At 36.1% G+C, this 10,210-nt stretch overlaps 1 protein-coding gene across 1 annotated transcript in view; it reads left to right on the top strand.

Annotated features, from left to right (window-relative positions):
- The first annotated feature begins 1,038 nt into the window (after positions 1–1,038).
- The window catches only part of LOC103894033 (period circadian protein homolog 2-like), a 41,276-nt gene continuing 32,104 nt past the window's right edge, over positions 1,039–10,210 (top strand). The window contains 3 exon segments of the mRNA XM_009273339.2: positions 1,039–1,096; positions 2,149–2,202; positions 4,228–4,291. The gene's annotated coding sequence lies outside the window, so the exon portion shown is untranslated.

Below are 10,210 nucleotides of genomic sequence, written 5' to 3'. Positions count from 1 at the left end.
GAACTTGGTAAGTTCAACAATATGCTGGTACTGTGGTATTAATAGTAAAACTGAGTTGACTTTGTCCTGTTACTGTGGGCTAACTTTTTGCTATTAGTTACTCCGTGGGGAGAATAGGCAGCTTTAAAAACAACAAAACCACTCTAAAACTGGAAGGAAATTAAATAGTAGTGGTGCTGTGGGTGCTTCAGAAATAGAAGTGACTGGTGACATAAGCTTAGGTCCATTTAGGAACCATCACTTGAGGACTGAGGGGGTTATTTTTTTTCCTGTTTGGCCCTCTGGGACATAGCTTCTTTCTGTGATTTTTTTTTTTCTTTTTTTTGTGTATGTGTTTAACAGATAAGTAAAAGAAGCATAAGTTTCCGTAAGCTGGGAACAGCTTTTGCTTTAAGAATGCATACTTGTATTTTGGAATATGAAACATGAAACCAGTCTTTGTCATTATGTCAATACTTTCACTCAGTTGAATTAGCTCTCTGAAGAGTTTTTCATCTGCTAAGGCTAATTTGGAATTTGTATTTTGGTGGTGAAATGTTTTAAGATTGTAATCTGTGGAAGAAGAAACATAACTTGAATTCTAATACGTGATCCCAAATTTTATACTAGATAGTACTCATTCTTTAGCTTGGATGCTCTCAGATGAGTGAATGGTTGATTTTGAAGTACACTGTGTTGATATCTGTATTATCTAAACAATGTTCTAACAATAAATGAAGGTCATGGAGATGGAATTTGGGTGGGTTTTTTAATGTTTATAAAAGGAACTGAATTGAGCGAATCGTTATTCTGTGCATTGCTCAAGGAACCAATTTAGAAGTTAGGTTACAATAATAGTAAATACTTTTATCAGTAGAATTTATTGTATTTCCTCTCATTTTGTATTTGTAGTCTTTATAGCTGTTCTTTATCTGTGGCATATGTATTTTACATGGTTAGACTTGTATTGCATTATTAAATGGACTTGATTTATGTTTCATAAATAATTTTTTTATCTTGCTTATAAAACTTGGTGTGTGGTTTTTTTTTTTTTAAATAGGAATATATTGATGACACTTTCAGATTTGGAAAGATCGTGATTAGTACATTCATTAAGGTGAGTGTCTTATGGTGTCCCCAAGAAAGTGATTTATAATATCAATTCTTTCTCGGTGAGTCTGAACTGATTTTTTTTGTTGTTGCTGCTTTGGATGCTTCATTTGAGCTGTAATGTCAGAATGCTGAAAAACAAAAAGATATTCAGGGCATTAAAGTTTTAAAGACCTGTTGTATGAATCATGAAGCACATGGAAATGGTGTGGCTTCTCTAAATCTTTAGGAAACTGAAATTTAGCGTAGCATCCAGTATCAAGTGCTACATCTGCATTGTTTGCTGTGCAGAAGTTTATTAATAAACTTCCAGTCTTTTGATTGCTCTTGCAGGTGTTTTAAGAAATTTTAATGATGAGGAAAATTCTAGGGTCCAGAAAACAAAGTAGCTAGTGTTACTCAGATAATCAGGATGATTGCTCAGGAGGAGAAAGGAAAATCTTATGCTTCTAAGCTTTGATTTGGAAAGCAGGTCATAGCTTCCAACAGTATTTTTTGGTCAGTTGTGCTCTACTTTCTAACAGGCTGATACTATTCTAATCTCTGAGAAGTTGTACACATGGCATCAGAGATACTGACTTACGCATGTTTATGTTCAATGTGAGAGAAGCTGATGACAAAAAAAGCTTATTACAACTCAGGTGGGATGTGTGATGGATTAAGAAAGCAGAATAGATGGTCAGAATTATGGAAACATTTTGAAAGTGAAGAAAAGTTGATGGTTATTGGAGCAAAAAAAGGAAACAGCTGAGAGTTTAAAGGAGAATGGTGGAGGCATGTCATCTGTGATGCAAAGAAAATTTATCCAAGTAGTTTTGTTACATGTGATCTGATGATGGGACAATATTGGCCCAAGACAGGAAAGGGAAGGATAGCAGTTCTGGATAGTACTGTAATATTCCAATACAGATAAAATTATATCTGAGATTTTGAGGATTAATACTATAGTGTCTGATTAGTTTAAATGATTGAAAAAAAAAAATACTGTTTTTCTGTGGCTACAAAATGTGATCTGAATAGGTTCTTAAAGCTGACAGCATTCTCTTTTCAATGCTGCAGGTGTGACTTCAGTTCTCTACAGAAAGTGAACTTGGTTGGGATCCTGTAGTACAGGTGTGTTCCCTAAAGCAGGTGGTTCATTCTTTTCTAATATTTGAAGTCTTCTATGCTTCGAATAGATATATCTCAGTATCAAAGGAAATGTTGTCACAAGTTCTATATTCTTCCTATACTGGACCTTCTTGAGATGCCATACATGGATGAACTCTTAGTTCTTTGGGATTTGGGCATACTCAGTCACCTGTACATTTCCTCTGATAAATAACAGAAGACCAGAAGATTAGATTTGACTGCCTCTAATTCTACTCAAACTGATAAAATGCCTGGTTTGAATGACTTGTATTTAGTTTCAGATAAAAATCCTTTTGGCTTAGATTTGTCTTAGTTTTCAGTTAAATTGTAGAAAGGCTTATCGTGAGAATTTTAAGTAGTTTACAGGGACTGTTTTTTCTTAACGTCTTCCTAAATGCATTAAGTAGATGAAGCCAATATTATACCCGATTAAAATGGTAAATGCTGCTACTGCCAATATCCTCTTCAAACCTAGACTTTGTTAAACCTTTTTTATTTTTTTTATCTGTGAAGATGTCATGATGGAGGTCATCAAACTAGAGAAGTGCTATGTCACTTCATAAATAGTGTCAGGCAAGACCTTGTGGGTAATTTCCTGTAGATCTTGATTAGTGAAGGTAGAAACTTAACTCCAATAAGGAAATATAGATTACAGGGAGATGAGTTAATGTTCTTTAAACCAGGATTTAACTAGTGCTGAAAGACATTCCACACTTGCAGTGTCCAAGCTAAAAATTGCGAAATCTGCAGGTAGCTCCAGATAAGGCAATTTCTAACACTTCTCATGGTCAGAGATACAGAGCTTATAATTTAAATCCTGTTTTATCAATTTATGATAAAGTCAGAGGCAAAACATTTAAAGAACCAATGTACACAGATTTGTATCATAATCTGAGACTTGTAGAACTCGTATCGGCTTTGCAACGTTATGCAGAATGGAATGCTGTGAATAAATTCTTCCTTAAGTCTAGCCAACGCAAATGTACTTTTAACAGTTGGTAGACGTGCAGCATTTTAAATTAAAGCATGTTAACGTGGGCTGTCTTCCAAAATGGTTAGCTTGGGATCTAAACAGAGTTCCAAATTTTTGTTGCAAACATTCCTTCTGCATATTCAAATGAAACACTTAAAGTGATGTAATTGTTTGCCACACAAATGTTGACATTCTGAACTTCTGAATTTTATTCTACTATTTCTTTGTGTTACATGGCAGTGGCATATACCGATAGACGTGGTTTCCTAGATTTAATAGAAGAGTTTTCAGATTTTCTTCTTCCTGCCGAAATTCCCAGTCTCTTTCTTGGGAAACTGTTTTTCTTAGGAAGAATAATAGTGTGGATGGACTTTGTTAGTACAGACTTCTGAATGTAAGGAAACGCCTGCGTTGTGTGTTTTTTTTTTTTTTTTGTCCTGGGAGGGTGAGTGAGTACTGGAACAGATTGCCCAGAGAGAGGCTGTGGAATCTCCATCCTTGGAGATATTAAAAAGTCATCTGGAGGTGGTCCTGGGCAGCCTGCTCTAGGTGACTCTGCCCGAACAGGGGGTTGGTTGACCTCTAGAGGTCTCTTTTGACCTTAACCATTTTGTGATTCTGTGAATTGCAATTTTGTAACTGCCTAGTAAACTCTTTAATGCTCATACCAAGCCTACAGTGATAAGTTGAGTTTAGATCAGGTGTTAAAATGGTATTCTAACCAAATTTCTTAAGCACTTGGAGCTCCTGTTGACTACATCAGTCATTTTGCTTTATTTTCTACTGGAGAGGCTGGCCCTTCATTCTTAGTGGCTGTGTCAGCCTATGCAGACTATATACATACTATGCATGTACATAGTATGATACCATACCGATAGTGAATTGGAAGGGTTATTTTATCTAGTGTAGAAGATTCTGTTATTTTAAAGCTCTATGAGACCTTACTTTAGACTAAAAATGTTTAAAAGGCAAATTTGTGTCTGATTCCGCTGCTGGATAACAGTTTCATGTTTAACCAATGTTTATCTGCATAGGCATGGCATAACTATGAGCATCTCTCTGGTATCTGTTTGAAGAGGACACTGTTGGGGGGCCCAGGTATTTCTTTTACATTTTATAGTTGTAGAGGTGTCCGGACTCTGTAATGGTAAAAGATTTCCAGTAGAAGAGGATGAGACAAGAATTAAATGCATGTGGGAGACTCTGGACCTAGGCACTTCATTCTTTTGATGCTAGCTGGGAGGGAGCTTGCTAAACACTTTTACCAACTTTTCATAGGAAAAACAGGTAAGAAACATGCATGATTATGATTCATGTTAGTAGAAAGATGCTTCCTCCGCAACCCCCCTAGAGCTTATGCAGAAAATATTGTTCTGTGTTTTTTTTTAAAATCTTAGAACTGTGATTTCAGTCATATATATACTCATTCAGAACTATTTTTTTGGGTATAAACTGGGAGCTGCCTTATTTGAAGCTAAGACTTTTTAGCCTAAAACCATACTTATTCTTAAATTCATGTTTGAGTTTCTTCACTGAGGAAACAATCTGGTTGGAAGCATCCTTGCTATGGATGCAAGGGCCCTGGCGTGGTGCTTTTGCTGACCTCTTCCTGTATAGGTGCTGCTATAAATTCAGGGTGGCACTTAGATGGCTCTGGACCAAGGCTATGTCTTGGTCAGTTCCTCTGTTGTAAAGTGGCAGGTGTAAGCAGTGGTTAGTTAGGATCACCTTTATAAAGATATTACTAACTTTTATTTAAATAACAGTCCTGTGTTCAGGATTCTCTTGAACTGAAAGGTGAATCCTTATCAACAAGCTGTGAAATTCAGATTTTTATGGAAGCACTCGTGATATTCTAGATATTGTTGATAATTTTATTGACGTTAAGTAGAAAATTCTGACTTACACTTCATTCTTTGTTAAGAAAAAGAGCAAAACTTGTTTATGATGACTTGCAGTGAGATGTAGAATCTATTAAAAAAAGTTTCTTTTGTACTTCAAAAAGTCTTGCAGGAAATTGTTAAGCATCTTTTGTTACTTTTTCTTACAGTGAAGTCCAAGAATACTGCCATCTTTTTCTCTTCCCCCCCCACCTTCCTAGAAAGTGTCCTAGTGAAGGTATTCTGTTAATTGTTCTCTCTTGCCACAAAAAAATTAAGCTCTCAATGTTATTGCTGGTGAAGTCATACAGTTAGACAAGTCACTTCCTGGATTATTGTTTGTTTTTCAACATTTTTTCCTAACATTTTGCTACTACCAAGCATTTAATTATTGTCTAATTGCACAGGGAGAATGCATTCATTGTAGATGTTAATTTTCAATTTTCTTTAAAATTGCATGATGTGATTAAATCCCTGCTAGTTTTTTGTCATACAAATGAGATAACTTTTACCATTTTGCAAAGCAATCTTCCAGAAGACATGTGGAAACTCTTCTTGTTGATTAAGATCTTCAGTAAAATTGAATCCTGACTATTGGGAATGTGTCCTATTGGTGCTAGTACAGTTAAGAGTCCCCAAATATTCACATGTCTAAAGTATAGTCATAAACTGTGGTGTGCCTCTTGCTTCGTTTGTGAATATTGGTAAGTTCATATTAGTTGCAAATTTAGACTCAAATCTTCAGATGTTCTCCTCTTACTCAGTTCTTGAATTAGATAATTTTGACTTTGGATTTTTAGTTTTCCGTTCTTTAAATGCCAGTACTAGACATGATATTTTTTGTGTGAAAAGAAATCTGGAAAAATCTGTTCTCTGAATTTAACCAGATCTCTGCTGAAACAATTTTTTTTTTTTTTTTAGTTTAAATGCTATAGTTTCAAAAGAAATTTGCCTCCTTGGTGTTCTACAGTCCTTCTTAAGAGGGTTTTTTTTTTTCAAAAGTGTAAAACCATTATTTCTTCAGGTGTTTGTCCATATATATTTTTGGCGTGTTTTTCTGGGGACACTAAAGTTCAGGCTGTTTCCATTGTCTTACTGCAGGATAAAGGAGCTTCTGTAACTAATGAATAACCAGAAGACATTTTCTGCACATCTAACCCGGCATATTAATGCCTACATTTGCCCTTAGTGCTCAGTGGAAGTATGTTGCCTTTTTTATACACTGCATCAAGATCTTAAAGAGTTCTAGTCTTTGCCAGAGCAACTTTGGGAGGTTTGCTCTGTCTGGAAGAGTAGAAGGTTTCTGTGAGCAAGTTGCCTTAAAATCAAGCTTAACTGGTGCTAATTTAAGATTAAAAAGTTTTTATTTACAGAGTCAAAATAGACAACCTCCTTCAAAAGTTTAGAAAGTTGTAGCAGAAAATAAAGACAAAACTGGCTTAATGTACTTTTCTCAAACCTAAAAGAGCTCTTGCTCTGTTTCCACGTGACTGACTGCACTTGCTTACTGAACTTGGTATGAGATGCAATTACCTTCCTCAAACTGTGGTAACAGGAGAGAACCTCAGACTGGGAAATGATGCTAGCTTTTACCTTTTCATTCTTGTTTGGTTGTTGATTGGAAATTTATTCAAGCATATAAGTGGGATGAATGTGTGCAATTTATTATAGCATTTTGACTGAGATTAGTTTCAATGTTAATTAATCTCTCTGGGATGACTGACCCTCTGCGCTCCTGAAGTGTTTGCATGGTGCTTGCGTATGCATGCAGATGTTCCACTTAAGGTCATCCTCTGTCTGAGAGTAAAGTCTAGCCAGATGTATCAGTTCTTATCTAAAATTACAGGCACAGGGCATGGTGTAGGGTAATTGCCAGTCTGTTCTTTTTTTCACTGTTATTCCAATCTCTTTGTAGAAAATCTCTCCAAACTTATGGCGCATATTAACATTGCTACTTTGGGTGTCTTGGCTTTTTTATTTATTACACAAGCTCTTGTTTTAGAAACACTCCTCTTCCATCTTTCTCCAGAAGCTCTTGGAAGTCTATCATAATCTTTTTCCTTCCTATTTATTTTTCCTTCCTATTTTTTTCCTGTATTCCTTACTCTGGTATGTGCCTCTGGCACGGAGGCTTTTGAGATACTGAAACAGAAGAAATTTTGTGCAAGACTGACTTTCAGTGACATTAATCTTCCAGTCCTGCCTAAGAATGCCATTCTACCTCAAGGAGTTGAGCCAATTCTTCTTGAAAGATACTCTTAAAAAGGTCAAACTTGTATCTTCTCCATTACTGGGATACTCATTTTTGTTTCTGTCACCATTGTCCTGGGGCTCCAAATTGTAGTCACTGTAATGTAGTTACGTAGGAACTGCTTAGGTACTTACTGTGGGCAAAGCTGCAGAAGCTCCGGCATGTTGCTAGTTAGAGACAGAAGTAAGGCAACCTAAGCATTTTCTGACACAAGTTTCTGCCAGCTGTCAAGAGGAAGAAAATTCACATGTATCTCCTATAGGCCAGTACCTATTTCTTTTCTGTTGGTGATTCTCTTCATTTGAATTCATTCCTTAAAATAAAAATAATTTAAAAACCCTGAAATCTTGCCTGTCATTGAATTACTCAACTTTTGTTCAAGGAGGCACAGGAAATTTCTCAAAAGTTACTGGACAGCTTATATATATATAGGGAATGATTCTTTCCCGCCTAAGGAAGCACTGTTGAAGTTTGCTACAAATACCTGGCAGAAGCTAGCCTAAGTGTCAGGGAAAGAAGGAAGGAGACAAGACAATAGATGATATTTAGAGGTGGAAAAAAATTACTTATCAGTGGTTTAACAGCTTAGAATTTCAAACTGTAAGACTCCATGCGAGCTCTGTCAAGAGGAAGAAAATTCACATGTATCTCCTATAGGCCAGTACCTATTTCTTTTCTGTTGGTGATTCTCTTCATTTGAATTCATTCCTTAAAATAAAAATAATTTAAAAACCCTGAAATCTTGCCTGTCATTGAATTACTCAACTTTTGTTCAAGGAGGCACAGGAAATTTCTCAAAAGTTACTGGACAGCTTATATATATATAGGGAATGATTCTTTCCCGCCTAAGGAAGCACTGTTGAAGTTTGCTACAAATACCTGGCAGAAGCTAGCCTAAGTGTCAGGGAAAGAAGGAAGGAGACAAGACAATAGATGATATTTGGAGGTGGAAAAAAATTACTTATCAGTGGTTTAACAGCTTAGAATTTCAAACTGTAAGACTCTACATGCTAGCTATGGCATAATTTCATTGACTCTTAAACTTCCAAAGATTACAGAAAAGACTTCGGGGAAATAATTTTCCAAGGAAAGGTTGTTCCAAAAAAAATATTTGCAGACAACTCTTGAGGCTGAAAATACTATGGCATATGTAATACTTGGGCTTCAGAATTTAAGAGAAGATGTTTCTCACGCTTAAAGACTGAAATACAAAATGTTTGCATTCAGAGTAGGAAAGCTGTGGTAGAATCATTGCTCTTCCCATAAATAGCACAATTTTCCTGATATGTGTGTTACTGTAATATTGGGCTAATTATCTTTGGAGAATTTAGGGCTACACTAAGAGTGTCTTCTGGCAGTTCTTGCCAAATCAATAGTGATCTTCATAGTTTTCTTCAAGGGATTTAAGTATAGCAGCCCAAAGTTCTTTGGTGGTTTTTTGGGGGTTTTTTGAGAGCTCTTTCCCTACCTCTAAAGAAAATCATGTAACATAGTTTACCAGCAGATAATGTTGGTTTTGTTATGGCAGTATGTTTTTCTCTTTTATCTAAAGCTCTTTCTAAGTAGCATTTGGTCAGAAAAATAAGAGGAAACCCCTACCTTAGGCACAGCATATAGTATGAGGAATGTTCGATCTCACCTTAAATTCCTACATGTTAGACCTCCTCTTCAGCTGATGCTGTCGCTGTCTTCTTTCAAAAAGCTTCATTTTAATCATGATGGGGTTAATTTGTGTAATTTTGATCTGCAGAAGGCATTTATTTGAAGTGGACAAAATGCTGTAGATGATCTCCAAGGTTACCTTTAACCTTCACAGGGAAGGTAAAAAGCCATTCCATTGCTAGCTGAGTAGTTTGCTGGAGGATCTTTACTCACTGAATCCTCTTATAGAACTTTACAACCTCAGTGCCCTCTGAGAAATAATAGTACAGATGACACATGAGAAGTAGCTTCTTGAGAGTGGGTTCAGTTATTTAACCAGGCAGATGCTCTTATTTTTGCAATACTTGAATTAGTGGTAAGAGCATTTCCTGGGTGAGAATGGATGAACATGTTTATAAAACGCTCCTTACCTATACAGTAACAGGATGTTTGTCTCATGTGCTGTCCATACAGGTATTCCCCACTGCCACCTTCTGTGTTCACTCTTCTGAGCCCTTTGACGTTTTCAGTCACTCTCAGACAAAATGAGTTGTGGCTCATAAGTGTGTGATACTGCAGATGGTAGCACAGGTACCACTAACCAGTCAGGCTCATTAGGAGCATGTGTGATGAGAGTGGACTATATACAGGGACAGAACTTCATTAAAATGTCTAGCTAGGTAAGGCAAGTGAAAGTGTGAGCTCTACCTACCAGAGAGATTAAATCAGAGATGAACTGTCTGATCTAGTTAATCATTGGACACCAGAACGTGTGCCATTGTGAAATAATACTAGAGTTTCATCTAAGAGTAAATATGCTTTTATTGCATGTTCCAGTTATGTAATCTTTAAGACAGAAGTGGCTTACTTGGTCCAGAAAAAACTGTTAGAACTACTAAAGTGTAATTTACTGCCTGTATACTACTGTTCGATAGAACAGCATAACAGGATGTCTATTTTGGATTAGAGTACCTGAAGTGAATACATGCAGAAGGGAAATGTTGGTATATTTTACTCTACCCAAAGGGGTTGTTTTATTATTACCTATAATGAAGTACTAGTGAATAATCTTGTAAAGAAAAAAAAAAAAATTATTTATATTTGCATACCATTACTGATAGCTTAAATGTCCTTAAACTACACTTCCTTTCAAATGAAAACAGATATCTTGCATATTACTTTGGCCAAACGAGGAGATGAGTAGTATTTTCTTCTGAAAAACTCAAAATAAATGTAAAATGTCTG

Source organism: Aptenodytes forsteri, unplaced genomic scaffold, assembly GCF_000699145.1.
Source record: "Aptenodytes forsteri isolate BGI_AS27 unplaced genomic scaffold, ASM69914v1 Scaffold382, whole genome shotgun sequence".
Taxonomy (NCBI): Eukaryota; Metazoa; Chordata; class Aves; order Sphenisciformes; family Spheniscidae; genus Aptenodytes; species Aptenodytes forsteri.
This window is presented reverse-complemented; position numbering and strand designations above follow the sequence as displayed.